The 22,637-nt window shown below is 41.0% G+C and overlaps 2 long non-coding RNA genes across 4 annotated transcripts in view; one reads left to right on the top strand and one right to left on the bottom strand.

Annotated features, from left to right (window-relative positions):
• The first annotated feature begins 6,406 nt into the window (after positions 1–6,406).
• LOC129649743 (uncharacterized) lies at positions 6,407–10,351 on the top strand. The gene is made up of 3 exons (XR_008713233.1): positions 6,407–6,537; positions 9,713–9,819; positions 10,215–10,351. It is a non-coding gene; the product is annotated as an uncharacterized LOC129649743 (long non-coding RNA).
• The window catches only part of LOC129649744 (uncharacterized), a 28,021-nt gene continuing 14,761 nt past the window's right edge, over positions 9,378–22,637 (bottom strand). Inside the window, exons 1-5 of one of the 3 annotated variants that reach the window (XR_008713235.1) lie at positions 14,434–14,617; positions 13,828–14,065; positions 11,551–11,614; positions 10,159–10,423; positions 9,378–9,745 (exon numbers count right to left, since the gene is read on the bottom strand). This is a non-coding gene — a long non-coding RNA (uncharacterized LOC129649744). Of the gene's footprint in view, positions 9,746–10,158; positions 10,424–11,550; positions 11,615–13,827; positions 14,618–22,637 lie in introns of those variants that run through there. The other 2 variants (XR_008713234.1, XR_008713236.1) reach the window with 2 other exon arrangements.

Here is a 22,637-nt window from a genome sequence, read left to right as displayed (position 1 = left end):
ATGAAATGTACAAGGTGGGGAATATAGTCTATAATTATGTAATATTGTATGATGAGAGGTGATAACTAAACTTATGTTGATCATTTTGAAATGTATAGAAATATCAAACCACTATTGAATAACAGAAACTAATACAGTATTGTAGTTCAGTTATATTTCAAAAACAAACTCATAGAAAAAGAGATCAAATTTGTGTTTATCAGAAGTGGGGGGTAGAGAGAGGGGAAATTGGATTCAGACACTCAAAAGGTGCAAACTTCCAGTTAAAAGAAAAATATGTGTATGTAAAGTACAACATGATAAATAGAATTAACATTGCTGTACATTACATATGAAAGTTATTAAGAAGGTAAATCCTAAGCAATCTCATCACAAGGGAAAATATTTTTTCTATTTCTTTAATTTTGTATATGTACTTTTGCATTCTGTAATTTTGTATGAGATTATGGATATTCACTAAACTTACTGATAATTATTTCATGATGTTTATAAATCAAATCATTATGCTGTACACCTAAAACTTACACAGTGCTGTATGTCAGTTAGATCTCAATAAAACTGGATGAAAACAAATGTAGAAATGAAAAAGAAAAAAAAAGTAGTTTTTTAAAGTTAAAGGATGGAAAAAGATGTACCAAGCAAACATTAATCCAAAGAAAACTAGAAAGGCTATCTTAATAACAGACAAAATAGATTTCAAAACAAGGGATATTACCAGGAATAAGGAAATATATTTTGTAATGATAAATGCACCAATTCATCAAGAGAACATAAGAAAACTAAATATTTATGCACTTAACAATTTCAAAATACATGAAGCAAAAAATTGATAGACTTGAAAGGGGAAATAGGCAAATTCAGTTATAGTTGGAGATATTAACACTCTTTTTTTTTTTAATTGAAGTATGACTGACTTATAATATTGTATTAATTTCAGGTGTTCATTTCAGTTCAGTTCAGTCGCTCAGTCGTATCTGACTCTTTGCGACCCCATGAACCACAGCACGCCAGGCCTCCCGGAGTTCACTCAGACTCACCTCCATCGAGTCAGTGATGCCATCCAGCCATCTCATCCTCTGTCGACCCCTGCTCCTCCTGCCCCCAATCCCTCCCAGCATCAGAGTCTTTTCCAATGAGTCAACTCTTTGCATCAGGTGGCCAAAGTACTGGAGTTTCAGCTTTAGCATCATTCCTTACAAAGAACACCCAGGGCTGATCTCCTTGCAGTCCAAGGGACTCTCAAGAGTCTTCTTCAACACCATAGTTCAAAAGCATCAATTCTTCGGCGCTCAGCTTTCTTCACAGTCCAACTCTCACATCCATACATGACCGCTGGAAAAACCATAGCCTTGACTAGACGGACCTTTGTTGGCAAAGCAATGTCTCTGCTTTTGAATATGCTATCTAGGTTGGTCATAACTTTTCTTCCAAGGAGTAAGAGTCTTTTAATTTCATGGCTGCAATCACCATATGCAGTGATTTTGGAGCCCCCAAAAATAAAGTCTGACACTGTTTCCCCACCTATTTCCCATGAAGTGATGGGACCAGATGCCATGATCTTCGTTTTCTGAATGTTGAGCTTTAAGCCAACTTTTTCACTCTCCTCTTTCACTTACCTCAGTTCAGTTCAGTTCAGTTGCTCAGTCGTGTCCGACTCTTTGCGACCCCATGAATTGCAGCACACCAGGCCTCCCTGTCCATCACCAACTCCCGGAGTTCACTCAGACTCACGTCCATCGAGTCAGTGATGCCATCCAGCCATCTCATCCTCTGTCGTCCCCTTCTCCTCCTGCCCCAATCCCTCCCAGCATCAGAGTCTTTTCCAGTGAGTCAGTTCTTCGAATGAGGTGGCCAAAGTACTGGAGTTTCAGCTTCAGCATCATTCCCTCCAAAGAAATCCCAGGGCTGATCTCCTTCAGAATGGACTGGTTGGATCTCCTTGCAGTCCAAGGGACTCTCAAGAGTCTTCTCCAACACCACAGTTCAAAAGCATCAATTCTTCGGTTCTCAGCCTTCTTCACAGTCCAACTCTCACATCCATACATGACCACAGGAAAACCATAGCCTTGACTAGACGGACCTTTGTTGGCAAAGCAATGTCTCTGCTTTTGAATATGCTATCTAGGTTGGTCATAACTTTCCTTCCAAGGAGTAAGAGTCTTTTAATTTCATGGCTGCTGTCACCATCTGCAGTGATTCTGGAGCCCAAAAAAATAAAGTCTGACACTGTTTCCACTGTTTCCCCATTTACCTCAAGAAGCTTTTTAGTTCCTCTTCACTTTCTGCTATAAGAGTGGGGTCATCTGCATATCTGAGGTTATTGATATTTCTCCCAGCAATCTTGATTCCAGCTTGTGCTTCTTCCAGCCCAATGTTTCTCATGATGTTCTCTGCATAGAAGTTAAATAAGCAGGATGACAATATACAGCCTTGACATACTCCTTTTCCTATTTGGAACCAGTCTGTTGTTCCATGTCCAGTTCTAACTGTTGCTTCCTGACCTGCATACAGGTTTCTCAAGAGGCGGGTCAGGTGGTCTGGTATTCCCATCTCTTTCAGAATTTTCCACAGTTTATTGTGATCCACACAGTCAAAGGCTTTGTTACAATTTCAGGTGTACAACACAGTAATTCAATATGTTTGTAGATTATGCACCAAAGTTATTGCAATATTATTGATTATATTACCTGTGCTGTACATTTATCCCTGTGACTTATTTATTTTATAACTGGTAGTTTGTACCTCTTAATTCCCTTCACCCATTTTGCACATCCCTGAACCCTCCTCCCTTCTGGCAACCCCAAGTTTGTCCTCTGTATCTCTAAATCTATTTCTGTTTTATTCTACTTTTTTGTTTCTTTGTGTTTTAGATTCCAGATATAAATGAAAACATTCAGTATTTGTCTTTCTCGATCTTATTTCACTTAGCATAATACCATTTTGGTACATGCATGCTGTTGCATATGACAAGATTTCATTCTTCTTATAGCTGGGTAATAATCCATTGTGTATATATGCCACATGTATTTATTCATCTACTGATGAACTTTAAGCTGCTCCCGTGTCTTGGCTATTATAAATAATGCAACAGTGAACACTGTGGGTGTACATCATTTTCAATTAGTGTTTTTATTTTCTTCAGATAAAAACCCAGGGGTGGAATTTCTGGATAGTATGGTAGTTATATGTTTAATTTTTTGAGGACTCTCTATATTGTTTTCCACACTGACTACAACAATTTACATTTCCTACCAAGAGTTTATGAGGGTTCTCTTTTTACTACATCTTCACCAACACTTGTTATTTGTTTTCTTTTTGATCATTCTTTCTTTCTAATGTATTTATTTTAATTGGAATCTAATTACTTTACAATATTGTAGTGGTTTTGGCCATACACTGACATGCATCAGCCGTGGGTGTACACGTGTCCCGCACCGTGAACCCCCCTCCCACCTCCGTTCCCATCCCGTCCCTCAGGGTCATCCCAGTGCACCAGTAAGGTGTGAAGTAATGTCTCATTGTGGTTTTGCATTTCCCTGATGGTTAGCAGCTTTTCATGTCTCTTGGCCAACTATATGCTTTCTTTGGAAAACTGCTGTTTCAGGTCCCTTTTAAATCAGATTTTTATCTAATGAGTTATATGAGTTCTTTGTATATTTTGGATATTTAACATTAACTGCTTATTAGACATATCAGTTGCAAATATATTCTCCCATTCAGTATGTTCCTTTTCATTTTGTCCACAATTTACTTCACTGTGCACAAGATTTTTAGTTTGATATGATCTCTGTCTCTCTCTCTCTTTTTTTTTTTTTTTTTTTTTTTTTGCTTTTGTTGCTCTGTACTGAGAAATAAGATCCAAAAATTATTGCTAAAATCAGTGTCTAAGAGTGATTTTTCTTCTGGAAGTTTTATAGTTTCAGGTCTGATGTTTATGTCTTTAATCCATCTATTTTGAGCTTATTTTTGTATACAGGGTGAGAAAATAGTCTGGTTTCACTCTTTTACATGTAGCTGTTCAGTTTTCCAACAATTTTTCTCTCCAAAAGAGAGACTATCTTTTCCCCAATATATATTCTTGCCTTCTTTGTCATCAATCAATTGATCATATGTGCATGAGTTTATTTCTGGGCTCTCTACTCTGCCCCATTGATCTATGTGTGTGTATGTTTGTGCCCATACCATACCATACTACTTTTTTTTAACCATCGTTACATGTGTGCATTTTATTTAACAGTGCTGTGTACATAGTGGGCAATTAAGTTCTTATATGAATATCTAGTCTTTCTAGATATTTAGAAGTGCTTGATGCATTTAAAAGTAGAAGTAGTAGAATAATGCTATTTATAAATAGCTTTTTTTATAGTATGAATTAAAATGATTCATGTCTTGAGAATTACAGAATCTCAAGGGAGTTTTGCTGATTGTAATAGCATTTCTTAATTATGAAAATATGATAGATAACACATTTGCAGGAGACTTGGAAAATACAGAACAAGGTTACACACAGTTCCACTATATATTATAATTATTTTAAGTAGATAAATTAAGATTTTTAGTTGGAGTTTCAATATGAAACTATATAACACCATACACAAAAATTAACTCAAAATAGATTAAAGATCTAAACATAAGGCCAGAAACTATAAAACTCCTAGAGGAAAACAGCAAAACACTCTCCGACATAAACCACAGCAGGATCCTTTACGGCCCACCTCCCAGAATATTGGAAATAAAAGCAAAAATAAACAAATAGGACCTAATTAAAATTAAAACTTCTGCACAACAAAGGAAACTATAAGCAAGTTGAAAAGACAGCCTTTAGAATGGGAGAAAATAACACCAAATGAAGCAATAGACAAAGAATTAATCTCAAAAATATACAAGCAACTCCTGCAGCTCAATTCCAGAAAAATAAAGAGCCAATCAAAAAGTGGGCCAAAGAACTAAACAGACATTTCTCCAAAGACATACAGATGGCTAACAAACACATGAAAAGATACTCAGCATCACTCATTATCAGAGAAATGCAAATCAAAACCACAATGAGGTACCATTTCATGCCAGTCAGAATGGCCGCTATCCAAAAGTCTACAAGCAATAAATGCTGGAGAGGGTGTGGAGAAAAGGGAACCCTCTTACACTGTTGGTGGAAATGCAAACTAGTACAGCCACTATGGAGAACAGTGTGGAGATTCCTTTAGGTGCACTGGGATGACCTAGAGGGATGGTATGGGGAGGGAGGTGGGGGGGAGGGGTGTTCAGGATTGGGAACACGTGTACACCCGTGGTGGATTCATGTTGATGTGTGGCAAAACCAATACAATATTGTAAAGTAATTAGCCTCTAATTAAAATAAATAAATTTAAATTAAAAAAAAAACTGGAAATAGAACTGCCATATGACCCAGCAATCCCACTGCTGGGTATACACACCTAGGAAACCAGAATTGAAAGAGACATGTGTACCCCAATGTTCATTGCAGCACTGTTTATAATATCCAGCACATGGAAGCAACATAGATGTCCATCAGCAGATGAATGGATAAGAAAGCTGTGGTACATATACACAATGGAATATTACTCAGCCATTAAAAAGAATACATTTGAATCAGTTCTAATGAGGTGGATGAAACTGGAGCCTATTATACAGAGTGAAGTAAGCCAGAAACAAAAACACCAATACAGTATACTAACACATTTATATGGAATTTAGAAAGATGGTAACGATAACCCTGTATGCAAGACAGCAAAAGAGACAGCTGTGCTGAACAGTCTTTTGGACTCTGTGGGAGAGGGCAAGGGTGGGATGATATGGGAGAATGGCGTTGAAACATGTAAATTATCATATGTGAAATGAACCATGAGTCCAGGTTCGATGCATGATACAGGGTGCTTGGGGATGGTGCACTGGGATGACCCAGAGGGATGGGATGGGGAGAGAGGTGGGAGAGGGGTTCAGGATGGGGAACACATGTACAACCATGGCGGATTCAAGTCAATGTATGGCAAAATCAATACAATATTGTAAATTAAAAGAAATAAATAATAATTTTTTTAAAAAATTAATAGAATGAATATACAGAGAAGTAGATGGATATAGTAGACGAAAAACACAGCAAACCAATTCGGCATAACTAAGATTTTCACACAACAGTAGGATTTTCACACAACAGTAGGATACAAAATCTATTCAAGTTCCCATAGACTATAAACTAGGAGACATATCCAGGACATAAGACCAGATATTAATTTCTCACTTAAATGCTTTCTTCTCTGCAATCACCTTCTGTGTTTTTCAGTCTTCTTTAATCTAATTATCTGCTGGTGGGTGGTGTTGCACTCCCTCCCTATTAATTGTTTGGCCTGAGGTGACCCAGCCCTGGGGCCTCCAGGCTCTATGGTAGAGTTAATGGTGAGCTCCAGGAGGACTTAAGCCAGGGAACAGCTTTCAGGACGGCTGCTACCAGTGCCCTGGTTCCTGGGGTGAGCCACTGCCAACCCATGCCTTCCACAGGAGACCTTCCAACACCTGCAGGTGGGTCTGGTTCAATCTCCTGTGGGGTCATTGTCCCTGTCCCTTGGGTCTTGGCGAATGCCAAATTTTGTTTGTGCCCTCCGAGAGTGGAGTCTCTTTTCCCCCAGTCCTGTGGAAGTTCTGGAATCAAATCCTGCTGGCATTCAAGTTCAGATTCCCTGGGAATTTCCAGTCTCTTTGCCAGATCCCCAGGCTAAGAAGCCTAACATGGAGCTCAGAACCTTCACAACAGTGGGAGAACTTCTTTGGTATTATTGTTCTCTGGTTTGTTTGTCACTCAGCTGGCAGATACGGGATTTGATTTTATCATGATTGCACCCCTCCTACCATCTTGCTGCAGCCTCTTCTTTGTCTTTGGATGGTGGGGTATCTTTTTTTGGTGGGTTCCAGCATCCTCCTGTCGATGGTTTTTCAACAGCTAGTTGCAATTTTGGTGCTCTCGCAGGAAGAGATGAGAGAACATCCTTCTACTCCACCATCTTATGTAAATTCATACCACATTATTTTGATTACTATAATTTTGTAGGGTAGTTTGAAGTCAAAGAGAGTATTTCCAGTATTTTCAAGGAGAGTATAAAAGATAAAGTTTATTCTTCTTTATCAAGATTGCTTGGGCTATTCAAGGTCTTTTGTAGTTCCACACAGATTTTATGGTTATTTGTTCCAGTTCTGTGAAAAATGTCATTGGTATTGATATTTTGATAGGGATTGCATTGAATATGTAGATTGCCATGAGTAGGATGTACACTTAACAATATTAATTTTTCTGATCCATGATCATGGTATAGCTCTCTGTTTATTTGTGTCATCTTTTTTTCATCAAGGTCTTATAGTTTTCAGAGTACAGATTTTTTTATCCCCTTGGTTAAATTTGCTTTTAGATATTTATTATTTTTGATGCTATTGTAAATGGTATTGTTTCCTTGGTTTCTCCTTCTGATAGTTCATTATAAGTGTATAGAAATACAAAATGTTTCTGTATATCAATTTGGTATCAAGCAACTTAACTGAATTCATTTATTGGCTCTAATATTTTTGGTAGAAGCTTTATGGTTTTCTCTATGTAATATCACGTCATCTACAAATAGTGATGGTTTTATTTCTTCCTTTCTAACTTAGGAGTCTCTTATTTCTTTTTCTTGTCTAATTACAGTGGCTAGGTCTTCCAGTACTATATTGAATAAAAGTAGCAGGAATGGGCTTACTTGTCTTGTTCCTGATCTTAAAGGAAAAGCTGTCAACTTTCGACCATTGAGAATGATGTTAGCTTCTAGGTTTGTCATAAATGACCTTTTATATGTTGAGGTGTGTTCCTTCTATGCCCACTTGGTTGAGATTGTTTTTATCATGAATGGATGTTGAATTTTTTCATAAGCTTTTTCTGCATCTATTGAGATGATTATGTGACTTCATTGTATTAATGTGGTGTAACACATTGATTGATTTATGGATATTGAATGATCCTTATATTCCTAGAATAAATTCCACTTACTCATGATGTATGATACTTTTAATGTATCATTGAATTTGGTTTGCTAATGTTTTGTTGAGGATTTTTGTGAACACGTCCATCAGTGATATTGGGCATTTTTTTGGGGGGGTGGGGGGTGGTAATGTCTCTGGTTTTGATATCAGGATAAATGCTGGCCTCATTGAATGTGTTTGAAAGCATTCCCTCTGGAGTTGCTGACAAAGGTCCATATAGTTAAAGTTCTGGTTTTTCCAGTAGTCATGTCTGGATGTGAGAGTTGTACCATAAAGAAAGCTGAGCGCCAAAGAATTGATGCTTTTGAATTGGGCTGGAGAAGACTCTTGAGAGTCCCTTGGACAATAAGGAGATCAAACCAGTCAATCCTAAACGAAATCAACTCTGAATATTCATTGGAAGGACTGATGCTGAAGCAGAAGCTCCAATACTTTGGCCACCAGATGTGAAGGGCCAACTCAAAAGCCTGATGCTGGAAGACTGAAGGGAAAAGGAGAAGGGGGTGGCAGAGGATGAGATGGTTAGATAGCATCACCACTCAATGGACATGAATTTGAGCAAACTCTGGGAGACAGAGAAGGACAGAGGAACCTGCCAAAGAATTCCTCAAGGGATTGCAAAGAGTCAGATATGACTTAGTGACTGAACACAGCAAATAATAATAAAGGGGCAGCATAAAGAAACTAGGGCGGGGGGTAAGAAACTGTCTTATATGGAACTATGGTGGTGGTATACAACTTAAAATCTATAGAACTGTGTGGCACAATGAGTGGGTGTCCTTGTATGTAAATTGTAAACTATTTACCAAGTTGTGAGTGTGCTTAGTGGGCTTCCCTGGTGGCTCAGATGGTAAAGAATCCACCTGCGATGCGGGAGACCTGGGTTCCATCCCTGGGTTGGAAAGATCCCCGGAGGAGGCCATGGCAACCCACTCCAGTATTCTTGCCTAGAGAATCCGCATGGACAGAGGAGCCTGATGGGCTATAATCCATGGGATCCAAAGAGTCGAACACAACTCAAAATCTAAAGAACTATGTGTCACAATGAGTGGATGTCATTGTATGTAAATTGTAATCTATTTACCTAGTTGTGAGAGGAACCCAAAATGGAATGCAGACTATGACCAAGAATTCTGTCTTGAAAGTAACTTACATAACCACACTGAAGGGAGTGAGAAAATAAGGAACTAACTGAAATAACTCTGGAAAGTAGTGCTTTGATGGATTCACAAGGCTAAAGACAAAAAGAACTGTCCACAAACACTGTATTCTAGTTAGTAAATTTATCTCTCAGAGAGTTATGGGTTCACAATTCTGAAAGTACTTTGTCTGCTAGAGTTGAACAAATAAGTAATCATATTGTAGAGAACAAGAATCATGCTTCTCAGTGTCTGAGAAAGAAGTTACAAATAAGAAAAGGGGGTAAAGCAGACAGTGAAGCCTGTGGTGTTGGATCAGATTTTGAGTTAACAATAAAACTTCTGGAGATTTAAAAAAAATATGTACAAAGACAGAGTCAGACACGAACATAGGTATGTAAGTATGTACATATGTGTGTTTGCACTAGTTCCATACATACATATAGTTTCCAGCTCTGTCCATCTAGAGAGTCCAGAAGCAGTCACTCTCCAGTAGAAATGAGCATCCCTAGTAACCAGATTTGGTTGTATATATCATTCTTCATTACAAGGGATCAGATCTCCTTGGAGAATTGATTGATTTCCTGGAAGAAATAGAATGGAACCTCTTAAGAACCACTGGGCTAGATGCCTTCCATCAGCCAAGGGCAATCCTAAGGTGAGTGCATGTATGAGTTGTTAACAGCCAACATGCTCAGCAGCTGGTCAAGGGGACCTGGGCAGGGTGCCAACAGTATCTGCTGCAAGTGTGTTTCGGTGATCCCAGGAAACACTGGTACGAGAGTGCTATTTACAAGACAGCTTACCCAGGGCACCAAGAGAGGAAGCATCCTCACCTCTCCCCAGCCCTTTCCAGGCAATGAGTCAACAGTGGAACAGGTGGGACCATGGGTATTACCACATGGACATTACCAGAATCAGTAGGAAAATAAAGGAGATCAACAGTACCCAGCCTCTGAAACAGTTCATTTGTGTGCCCTAGCCAGAACTCAAATACCTTTCCTTAGGAAACATACTCGGCTTTTGATAATCAAATGCTTTTATCTTGGGCAGCCCCATTTTCCCTACAATGTGTCCCAACAAGTTGGCCGAGGTCTTCAGTGACACGTTCAAGATTTGGAGCACAAGGAGTGTTCTCAATGGTAGGACTCCGATGACATTGGCTCCTATGGCCCCTCCTCCTCCGAGAAATGATTTCAATTCTTGGAAACACAGGGACTTTAAAATTTTCTTTCCATGCTCCTCCCTTTCTTGGCATTCTCCTGGAAATACAGAAATACAAAGAAATTTATCTCTTCAATAAATTCTAATAAATGGCAGAACTTTCTGCCAACTATGAGTCTTTCAAGTTTAATTTCATTAAAGTCCATTGACTCCCCCCAGATCAACAATGACCTTTTGAAAATCTGTATCCAATTATTGTGTCTGTATCTACACAATAATTTTGAATCAAGTTTTCGGCTATTGCCTCAAAAGAATCATTTGGCTATAGCTACTAAGGTTGAAATTAAGTGATGATACAAATTATTTTGAGTATGAATTCTTAGCAATCCTCTCTGGGCCCCTAAGATGCGATAGTTATAAGTTTGGTCCACAATTTATTAATTAATTCACTTGATTCAACAAGTATTTAGTGTTGGTCTTTTGTGTATAGGCCATTGTGTAAGCTCTGTGGATATGTGATATACTAAACATTCTCTGACCACACGAAATGTACATTCTAAGTAGACATGCAGACGGTAAACAAAGAAAAAGGTAAAACACGGTACAATATTGGGTTGCCAGTTCCATGAAGAAAAATCAAACAAGGAAGGGTAATAAGAATTGTGGGAGTAGAAGAGCTTGAAATACTTTTAAGGGAAATCAAATCCCTTATGACTGTACAGTGGAGGTGACAAATAGATTCAAGGGATTAGGTCTAATAGACAGAGTGCCTGAAGAACTATGGATGACAGTTCATAACATTGTACGGGAGTCAGTGACCAAAACCATCCCCAAGAAAAAGAAATGCAAGAAGGCAAAGTGGTTGTCTGAGGATGCCTTACAAATAGCTGAGAAAAGAAGGGAAGTAAAAAGGCAAAAGAGAAAGGGGAAGATACACCCAACTAAACGCAGAGTTCCAGAGAACAGCAAGGAGAGATAAAAAAGTGTTCTTAAGTGAACAATGCAAAGAAATAGAGGAAAACAGTAGGATGGGAAAACTAGAGATTTCTTCAAGAAAACTGGAGATACCAAGGGAATATTTCATGCAAAGATAGGCACAATAAAGGACAGAAACTACAAGGACCTAACAGAAGCAGAAGAGATTAAGACGAGGTGGGAAGAATACACAGAACTATACAAAAAAGGTTTTAGTGACCCGGATAACCCTGATGATGTGATTACTCACCTAGAGCCAGACATCCTGCTGTGTGAAGTCAAGTGGGCCTGAGGAAGCATTACTATGAACTAAGCTGTTGAAGGTGATAGAATTCCAGTTGAGTTATTTCATATCCTAAAGATGATGCTGTTAAAGTACTACACTCAATATGCCAGCATATTTGGAAAATTCAGCAGTGGCCACAGGACTGGAGAAGGTCACTTTTCATTCCAATTCCAAAGAAAGGCAATGCCAAAGAATGCTCAAACTACTGTACATTTGCACTTGTTTCACATGCTACCCAGATAATGCTCAAAATACTTCAAACTAGGCTTCACCAGTACATGAACTGAGAACTTCCAGATGTACAAGCTGGGTGTACAAAAAGCAGAGAAACAAGAGAACAATATGCCAACATCTGTTGGATCATAGAAAAAGCAAGAGAATTACAGAAAAACATCTACTTCCGCTTCATTGACTGCGCTAAAGCCTTTGTCTGTGTGGATCAAAACAAACTGTGGAAAATTCTTGAAGATATGGGAATACCAGACCACCTTACGTGCCTCCTGAGAAACCTCTCTGCAGGTCAAGAAGCAACAGTTAGAACCAGACATGGTACAACAGACTGGTTCCAAATTGGGAAAAGGGTATGTCAAGGCTGTATATTGTCACCCTGCTTATTTAACTTCTATGAACAGTACATCATGCAAACTGCCAGGCTGGATGAAGCACAAGCTGGAACCAAAATTGCTGGGAGAAATATCAATAACCTCAGATACGCAGATGACACCACCCTTATGGCATAAAGCAAAGAGGAACAAAAGAGCCTCTTGATGAAGGTGAAAGAGGAGAGTGAAAAAGCTGGCTTAAAACTCAGCATTCAAAAAACGAAGATCATGGCATCTGGTCCCATCACTTCATGGCAAATAGATGGGGAAACAATGGAAACAGTGACAGACTTTCTTTTTTTGGGCTCCCAAATCACTGCAGATGGTGACTGCAGCCATGAAATTAAAAGACATTTGTTCCTTGGAAGAAAAGTTACAACAAACCTAGACAACATATTAAAAAGCAGGGACATTACTTTGCCAGCAAAGGTCCATATAATCAGAGCTATGGTTTTTCCAGTAGTCATATATGGATGTGAGAATTGAACCATAAAGAAAGTTGAGCACTGAAGAACTGATGCTTTTGTACTATGGTGTTAGAGAAGACTCTTGAGAGTCGCTTGGACTGCAAGGAGATCAAACCAGTCAATCCTAAAGGAAATCAGTCCTACATATTCATTGGAAGGACTGATGCTGAAGCTGAAGCTCCATTACTTTGGCCACCTGATGCAAAGAGCTGACTCATTAGAAAAGACCCTGATGCTGGGAAATATTGAAGGCAGGAGGAGAAGGGGACGACAGAGGATGAGATGGTTGGATGACATCACTGACTCAATCAACATGAGTTTGAGCAAGCTCTGGAAGATGGTGAAGGACAAGGAAGCCTGGCATGCTGCAGTACATGGGGTCACTAAGAGTCAGACATGACTGAGCTACTGAACTGAATTGATATATATACATATATACACTCTCCCTCTTGAGTCTCCCTCCCATCCCACCCCACAACCCCCATCCCACCCCTCTAGGTCATCACAGAGCACTACGCTGGATTTCCTGTGTTAAATAGCAGCTTCCCACTGGCTATCTATTTTACACATTGTAGCATATAAATGTCAAAGCTACTCTCTCAATTCATCCTCTCCCAGGATTTAATGTCAATGTCACCAGGCAGAAAATTGAAGAATCAGAGTATGAAGACCTTATCAGTTGCGACTTAGCAGCAGCAGCAGCAGCAAGTCTGCAAAGGACAAAAGGGGCCAAGGCCACACAGGGCAAGAAGCAAAATTTCCCAATTCGGTTAAGGGCAAGAGTTGAATGCCCAGGTACAAGAAGAAGAAAAAAGGGATTTCAGAGGTAGACTTCCATTCCTCCCTGCTCCTCTGCAGCCCCAACACCTCAGTGGAACTCCCTGGCTACTGCGACCTAAGTTTTGTTTGTCAGTTATGCTGGTGGTGGTGATGGTGGTTGGTAGGTTGATTATCTGCTTGTTTGTTTTTTAAAAAAAAAAAAAAAAAGCTTATTAATTTCCTGGGAGGCAAGGAAAATCCAGCCTTCTAGGACACAAAGCTTTTAACTGCTCTCTTGAGGGAGGGTGGAAGGAAAAGTATTTTTATTCTTTCAACAGAAGAAAATAGTTAAGATCTCAATCAGTTTGGAATGCTGCAATGAACAGATTTTAAATCTGATGAGATTGGCTGACCTGAAAAGATAGGGCTTGATCCTGGGCTGGAAAGTTAACAATTCTGTTTGGGATTTAGCATCACAGCTCCCAGTGCTGCTGACCATGGACCACCCTTTGTACAGCAAGGTGTTAAGCTGGTGTCCTGGAAGAGGGTCCATGTGCCGTGCTTGCTGTTGCATTAGGAGGAGGTATGAGAAAGTCAGGATGCAGGATTGTGTTGTCAACTTCTTATAGCCCTTGATAAGCCTCTTTTTTTCTGCCAAAAAAAAGAGGCATGCTTAGCCTCACACTGGCTTGTGTGAAAACAGGAAAAGAACAAAACACATCTCTGTTAAGAGAGGTTCTCGTTGCCTGTGAGTTACAATATTTAAAAATGGCTGAAATGTACTTTTCACAATAGCCAAGATATGGAAACAACCTAAATTCTCATCAACAGATAAACGGATGAAGATGGTGATGATAATGATCACATATATACACACACACACAAAATGGCATACTACTCAGCCATAAAAAAAAGAATGAAGGAATGCCATTAGCAGCAACATGGATGGGCCTAGAGATGATCATACTAAGTGAAGTAAGTCAGACAGACAAAGACAAATACTATATGAAATCACTTACATGTGGAATCTGCAGTATGACACAAATGAACTAATCTGCGGTTCACAGATTCACAGATGTAGAGAACAGATTTATGGTTGCCTGAAGGAGAGAGCTTGGTGAGGGAAGGCTGGATTGGGAGTTTGGGATTAGTAGATGCAAAGTACTAGATATGGAATAGATAAACAACAAGGTCCTACTGTATAGCCCACAGAATTATATTCAATATCCTGTGATAAATCATAATGGAAAGAATATGTAAAAGAATGTGTGTATATATATATATAATTGACTCACTTTGCTGTACAGCAGAAATCAATACAACATTGTAAACCAACTATACTTCAATAAAATTTTTTTTAATTTAAATGGCTGAAATGTAATAATTGTTTCTCTTGTTCAACTTTTTAGAGTGTGCCCATAGTAACAGAAAATACATGTGAATGAGTGAATAACTGAACTCACTCTAAGAAACAGCTACTCAGTAATTAGAACCACCCACCAAAGAAGCAGGTTGCCATGTAATGAGGTCTCCAACCAGGAGTTTTAAGCAGAGACTTGGTGATCTGTCAAAGATGAGATAGAGCGGTACTTCTCCAGCTTTAATGTGAATAAGTGTTACCTGGGGATCTTGTGGAAATGCAGATTCTGATTTGATAGGTCTGGGGTGGGCCCTGGGAATTTGTATTTCTAGATAGCTCCAGAGGATTCCAATGCTGCAGGTGCAGACTCTTTTACTCAAAGTGCAGACCACACTTTAAACAGGAAGGATATAGCAGAGGATCTCATAGATAGATAGAAAGGTCAACTAGGTTGCGTGCAAGCTAAGTCGCTTCAGTCGGGTTTAGCTCTATGATCCCATGGACTGTTGCCCACTAGGCTCCTCTCGGCAAGAATACTGGAGTGAATTGCCAGACTCTCCTCCAGGAGATTTTCCCGACCCAGCGATCAAATCCATGTCTCCTATGTCTCCTGCATTGGCAGGTGGATTCTTTACCACTAGCACCACCTGGGAAGCCCTCTACCAGGTTATTAGTTTCCAAACCTGCCTGCATGTCAGACTCACCCAGAAGATGTACTAGAAATAAAGGTTCTTAAGCTCCAATGCCAGAGATTCAAATTCTGTAGATAAGGAACAGAACCTGGACCCTTGTATTTTTAACAAGCTTTCCACTGATTCAGATACAATCTTTGGGAAACACTGAACCAGAGGCTTCCTAAATTTATTTAAAACTCTACACTTCCTTTTCTCAAGAATCTGACAAATATAAATCAGAATGGGGCAAGTGTAGGCTGACAGCAATCCTTCCGCTGTATGTGTGTGTGTGCTTAATCGCTCGGTCGTGTCTGACTCTTTGGCACCCAATGGACTGTAGCCTGCCAGGCTCCTCTGTCCATGGGGATTCTCCAGGCAAGAATACTGGAGTGGGCTGCCATGCCCTCCTCCAGGGGATCTTCCCAACCCAAGGATTGAACCCAGGTCTCCCGCACCACAGGTGGATTCTTTACCATCTAAGCTAACAGAGAAACCTGTCCTCATGTATAGATGTTGTAAATAGCACAGGGTCAGAACACGTCCCTGTAATTTAGGAGTCCTAGCTTTATATTATTCCCTCTCCCGGGAATTTGGCATTTTCCATCCTTTTGCAGAGTAGACTTTCCTCGTACTCTCAAAATAGCTCAATTTAGTGATTCTTTCCTTGGAAGAAGGGCTATGACAAACCTAGACAGCATATTAAAAAGCAAAGATGTTACTTTGCCAACAAAGGTCCCTATAGTCAAAGCTATGGTTTTTTCAGTAGTTATGCATGAATGTGAGAGCTGGATGATAAAAAAGACTGAGCACTGAAGCATTGATGCCTTTGAAATGTGATGCTGGAGGAGACTCTTGAGAGTTCCTTAGACAGCAAGGAGATCAAACCAGTCAATCCTAAAGAAAATCAACCCTGAATATTCATTGGAAAGACTGGTGATGAAGCTGAAGCTCCAATACTTTGGCCACCCAATGTGAAGAACTGACTCATTAGAAGAGAACCTGATTCTGGGAAAGACTGAAGACAGGACAAGAAGAGGACAGGATGAGATGGCTGAATGGCATCACTGACTCAATGGACATGAAACTGAAAGTGAAGGTTGCTTAGTCATGTCCTATTCTTTGCAACCTCATGGACTATACAGTCCATAGAATTCTCCAGGCCAGAATGCTGGAGTGGGTAGCCTTTCTCTTTTCCAGAGGATCTTCCTAACCCAGGGATCGAACCCAGGTTTCCCACATTGCAGGCGGATTCTTTACCAGCTGAGCCACAAGGGAAGCCACAAAGAAGATGTGGTACGTATATACAATGGAATACAACTCAGCCATAAAAAGGAATGAAATAATGCCATTTGCTACAACGTGGATGGAACTAGAGATTATCATACTAAGTGAAGTAAGTCAGACAGAGAAAGACAAATATCGTATGGTATTGCTTACATGTGGAATCTTCAAAAATGATACAAATGAACATATTTACAAAACAGAAAAAAACTCACAGGCTTAGAGAATTTATGGTTATGCAGCGGCAAAGGGATAGACTCAGAGTTTGGAACTGATACGTACACATTGTTAATTTAAAATAGATACCCAACAAAGACCTACTGTATAGCATAGGCAACACTACTCAATAGTCTCTAATAACCTAAATGGGAAAAGAATTTGAAAAAGAATAGACACACATATATGTACAACTGAATCATTTTGGTGTATACCTGAAATTAACACAAATATACTCCAATAAAAAAAATTGTTTAAATAAATAAATAGCATTGCCCACACCCTGTTGTTCACAGACTAGAAGGACATTCTACAGCACCTTGAAAACTTGTATTTCTTAAGAGAAGAACAAGAAAGCAGGACCATAAAGGCTCTTTCTCTTCCCCTGGCCTCTGCCCGCTTCTTAGGACTTTGAGAAGAGTGAGAGGCAAATAGCCACTTAGGCCTCCCCGGGTTTCCAGGAAAGCAGAACAGATTCTATTAGAGCAAGTCTACTCCAGCACCCCACCCCATTCCAGCCTCACCCCAGTCTTTCAGAGCTCATTACCTTTGCATATCCCCAAATTATCTGGGTGGAGCCCCAGGAAGAAGTAGTTAGATCTCAACCATTTACGGTATGTCTCAGACAGCCACCACCCACTAGTGCCAGGGCTAGTCAGCCGCTGTGCGGGGTGCCTTCTCAAGAATGTTCTTGTGGAATTCCAGCCTCCATCTGGCCAAGAGACCTAAGGATAAAGTTTCACAAGACCGGGGCAGGTGGGTTCTGCTGCTTCTGAAAGATTCTTCCGTCATTTGGGAAACAGACGTTGAATTTCCACCTCCAGGCTGGAAAAGTGGCTTGAGCTGCTGTTTTCATCCAACTGTAAGTGAAGTCGCTCAGTCGTGCCCGACTCTTTGCGACCCCATGGATAGTAGCCTGCACCAAGCTCCTCCGTCCATGGGATTTTCAAGGCAAGAGTACTGGAGTGGGTTGCTATTTCCTTCTCCAGGGAATCTTCCCAACCCAGGGATCGAACCCAGGTCTCTCACATTGTAGACAGACGCTTTACCATCTGAGCCACCAGGGAAGCCCTGGCTCATCCAGCTGTAAAAGGACCAAAATTCAAATGACGCTCATGCTCTCCTGGCTCTCTTTGTTTTTGTGCATCCTAGGTTGGGCTCCAAATAAACTTAGTGGGGCTTTAAGTTGGGGAAAATGAAAGAAAGAAGAGAAAAATCCAGAAATGATTCCCTCTAGCTATGAATAGCCACAGTGTTTTAGTCAATCCAGAAACAGCTTCCAAAAACAGCTTTAGAACCAACAGCTGAGACCTTGGATTTGAATGACAAAATTAGGCCAAGGTCATTCTTACACCCATGTCATCATCTTCATCCTCAAAATAAATATCATCGATTGCCCAATACAATTTAGAGCTCTTGAGGATTTTATTATCTAATCTGGGCAACAGGAAAGATGCATAAAGACATGATAAATAGGAAAAACAAAAGAAAGAAAAGGAGAAGCAGTATCTGGTGTCCCCTGGAGCTTGGCAGGTAGGGAAGGCTCCATGGACAAGACAGAGTTGAGATACTGGTTGGGCAAGAAGGGAGCCAGCCAGCTATGGAGGACAGCAGAAAGACATTCAGGAGCAGGAGTGTGGGTGACACAGTGGGGGAAAGGAGAAGGTTAGTTTGGCTGGAATGAAGAGCTTGGGTAAAGGAATGGTGTATGAGGGACTGGAAGAGATGGGAGCTTCCAGGCTAGAACCTTGGATAAGACATGAGACTTTGTTCTGTGGTAATAGGGAGCTCAAGAGGGAAAACCTTGGTATAGAGGAGAAAAGGGTGGAGAGGATTGGTGGCAGGGAGACCAGTGAGAAGGATATGATCTTGGGGCAAAACTAGGGTGAGTCAGGGCAGAACCAGAATGTGGGGAAAAGGAAGGAACTGACCAGTGCAAGAGGCTTATGAAAGACAAATGGATAGGAATCAGTGACTGAGGTGTGAGATGGGAGGAAAGCAGAGGGAGAAAAAAGAGTGAAAGTCACTCAGGATGACTCCCTGGTCAGAAAGACTTCAGTGGCAGAGGGAATGATCATGTTCCCAGCAGCATTTTCCTTCTCCTTTCTCAACAAGATTCCTCTCATTGTTTTATTCTCCTTATTCCTCAGAACTAAAGGCAACTCCATCCCAGCTGGTTCTAACAGAGAATAAAATAAGATTCTGATCCCCCTTTTGTATAAAGAGGACCTGAGGATACATGATTTGTACAAGATTGAACAGGTAGGGAAGAAGGAGGTGAGAACTAGGAGCTCCTGGATCTGATGATTCACAAGAGAATGCTAAACACCGAACCTTAGGGAGCCGACACAAGTATTTATGGGCCCACTTCTCTTTATAGATAAACTGAGAGCTGCAGATGAAGAGTGACTTCCCCAGGGTCACACAGGCAGTGGGTAGCAAGGTTAGCCTAGAACCTGGCCTCCTGAATCTTCATCCAGAGCTGCTTGCATTTCTATTTGTTGGTTTAGTGCTTTATCTGTGTGTGTGGTGTGCACATGTTTGTTAAGTGATGGGGCATTTTATTTTAATGATATTTTCTCTGTGGATTTACCACAAAATATACCTCACCTTACTCCTCATATAATAACCATAATAATTCAAGGTTGACTTTTGTTTAAAATCCTGAGTGTGTGACTTATACAATAGCTGGTTTATCTCCTCATCTCTACCCTGACCATCTCTGGATCTATTTCAGGTCAAAAGGTCTTGGCTGAGCTGTAAGATCTGTCTGTCACCTTTCCCAGTTCTATCCCTACACCATTCTGCAAAGACAAGGAACAGATCTGACACCTTTTTCATCTGAAGCCAATTTTATCAAAATGCGTCATTTGTAAACTAATTAGGAAAAAGGAGGGTTGGGGTAAGAAAAGGAAACAAAACAAGAAGCACATAATACCAGGTGCTCTCTTAGAGGGAGAGATAAGGAAGGAAGAGATCTTGTCGATATCTGACAGAAAACCACAAAATTCTGTAAAGCAATTATCCCTCAATTAAAAAATAAATAAAGTGGCAGAAAAAAAGAAAGGAAGAGAAATGGAACAATGATGGAAAGTAGGAGACCGGCCTTGATCAAAAAAGGATTTTAGATTAATGGAAAGAAGGGTTCATTGGTTCAAGATGGCAGAGTAGAAGGACATGTATGTGCTCATCTCCTCTTGCAACAGTACCAAAATCACAAACAGTTATAGAATAACCATCAACTGGCACATGCTGGAAGTCAAGGGAAAAAAAGACATGCCACATCCATCTACAAAGGAGAAGCCACAGTGAAATAGTAGGAGGGGTATAATCATGATAAAAGCAAAATCCATACTCTCCAGGTGGTTGACCCACAGACTGGAGAACAACAATATCGAAGAAGTTGTCCCACTGTTGTGGAGGTTCACAGTCCCATGTCAGGCTTCGCAGTCTGAGGATCCAGCAAAGGCATTACGAATCCCCAGGGAACCTGACTTTGAAGGCCAGAAGGATTAGATTGCAGGACTTCTGCAGAACTGGGGGAAACGGAGACTCTTACTCTTGAAGGACACAAACAAAACCTTGTGTGCACCAGGACCCGGGAGAAAGGAGTAGGTTAATGGAGAGAAGGAGGAATATTCTGCCCACTCCATCAGGGAGGTTCTTGGAAATTCCCTCTGCCTGTTCAACCAGAGTGCTTCCTGGAGGCTCTGGACAAGACCCAAACCACGGTTCCCAACATTCTATGGCTGATTGGAAAAACTCACTGATACTTGGTTTACCACTAAGAACCCGGATGTTATGCCAGTCTCAGAAACCAGCAAACATCCAACGACTCTTCCCACTAAAAAGTACTTAGAGAAGACAGGAGGCCCCTTCTCACCTGTTAAGGAAAGCACACAAACCATTCCAGACACTTTTCTCTCCCACAAATCCCTGTTTCTCCTGAAGGGGGTTGTCTTGCAATGTCCCCATCCCTCCCAAGGGCCTGTGCTGCCAGGGACACGATTCAGAGAAGCGCTATCATCTCTACACCTCTCCCAAGGCCAAGATGGCTTACGTCAGAGCACCTGGGTTCCTCCCTTCTCTGGGGTGAACAGGGAGTACATCCCAGAGAGGGGAAACATTGGCATGTGGAACCATACTGGGGACAAGAAGTCTGTTTGTTTGGTGTTCTGAGAACCAGCAGGAGGAAATGCATTTTAGCCAGGGAAGGAAAAAAAAAAAAAAATAACGTGTCCAGCTGTGAATGACAGCCAAGCCAGCAGAAGGTGGGTGAAAATGGACAGCTGAGGAAGTGACTGGCTGGACTTCCAAGAACCTGCATCATCTGAAACAGTGAAAATGACTGGAAAGTCAGAGCCCTGTGTGAGAGCTACAATCACCTCATACACATCGGTCACTTTCTCACTCACTGACCATGAATGTCCCTTGACCAGCATGCAATATATCCACAGCCCATGGAATTGTACTTCTGGAAGTATAAGAGGACATCCAACCATGTCTGAGGTCAGCCTCACTTATAAACTGTGAATTCGTGGAAAGTATACATGTGTGTGTGTGCATACCTGCACACACGGCCGTGCGCCAGTGATGGACTTCACCTTCATTGGCTATGATATTGTGCAGGGCCCTGTGGGGCTCCTGGGCACAAGATGTTTCTGTGTCCCCCATTTCTTTAATTAAAGGAAACAGCTTCATTCAGCCTTCATGATCTTCCCTGGGTTCCAAGTGACAGATACAAGCAGTTGTTAATTAGGGAAAGGAGGGGAAGAGATACCAGGGAGAAACAAACAGTCAGAAGCAGGCTTGGGCTCAAGTTCTCTTTCCCCATCAGTGGATACACACAACAATCTTTGGCCTATTTTACAGATACTGAAACCCCTTCCAAGTGGGAGAAGTTAATGATAAATGATAGCATGCTGCCCACAAGCCTGGAGACTCCAGAGCAGTTGGACCTGAAGGCTCATGATGCTGACTCCTACTTACCTCACCACCAGCCCATCAGAAGAACCTCCAGGAGCTGATCATGCCCTCTTTGAACAATTACTATAAAAACTTCTCACTATCTTCCCCAAGTGTGGACACATGGTTTTGAGGGCATTTGCCCACTGTGGCTCCCTTTTCCTGGCATAACAACAAAGCTATCCTAGTCTACTTCACCTAAACTCTGTCTCTGAGATTTGATTTGGCACCAGTATACAGAGAAGCTGGGCTTTTGGCATCAAACTTGGCACCCAATGTGGAGCTGACTCAGAGACAGTCCCAGGGAGGGGTCCCTAGAGGCCAGATTGTCTAGGACTCTTGCTTGAAAGGCTGAGCCCTAGTCATACTGATCCGCTATCCTGGCAGCTGGAACTCCAGGGTGGAGGAGGGACCACCCTACCAGCTGCCAAGGCCCTTTTGCCTTGAGGATGTTCCTCTCTTCCTCTAGCTTGAACAGCCCTGGACTTCCTACTCTGCAGAATTACTTTGAGAAAGCAAAAAAGATAGTGTCTGACATCCGGACACCTCTACCAGAACCTGGTAAATCCCAGGAGTGCACTCTCAGGCTCCTTCAACCTTGTCCCTTTGAGGAAATTTTGGTTCTCATTTGGGATTGTTCATTTCAGAAAGGAGATCCCGTCTGTAAGGCTCTGCTTGGACTAAGGTCACAGGCTTAGTGGGACTTGGAAGCAGCCACTCTGAGCTT

Source organism: Bubalus kerabau, chromosome 4 (assembly GCF_029407905.1).
Source record: "Bubalus kerabau isolate K-KA32 ecotype Philippines breed swamp buffalo chromosome 4, PCC_UOA_SB_1v2, whole genome shotgun sequence".
NCBI classification, from domain to species: domain Eukaryota; kingdom Metazoa; phylum Chordata; class Mammalia; order Artiodactyla; family Bovidae; genus Bubalus; species Bubalus kerabau.
This window is presented reverse-complemented; position numbering and strand designations above follow the sequence as displayed.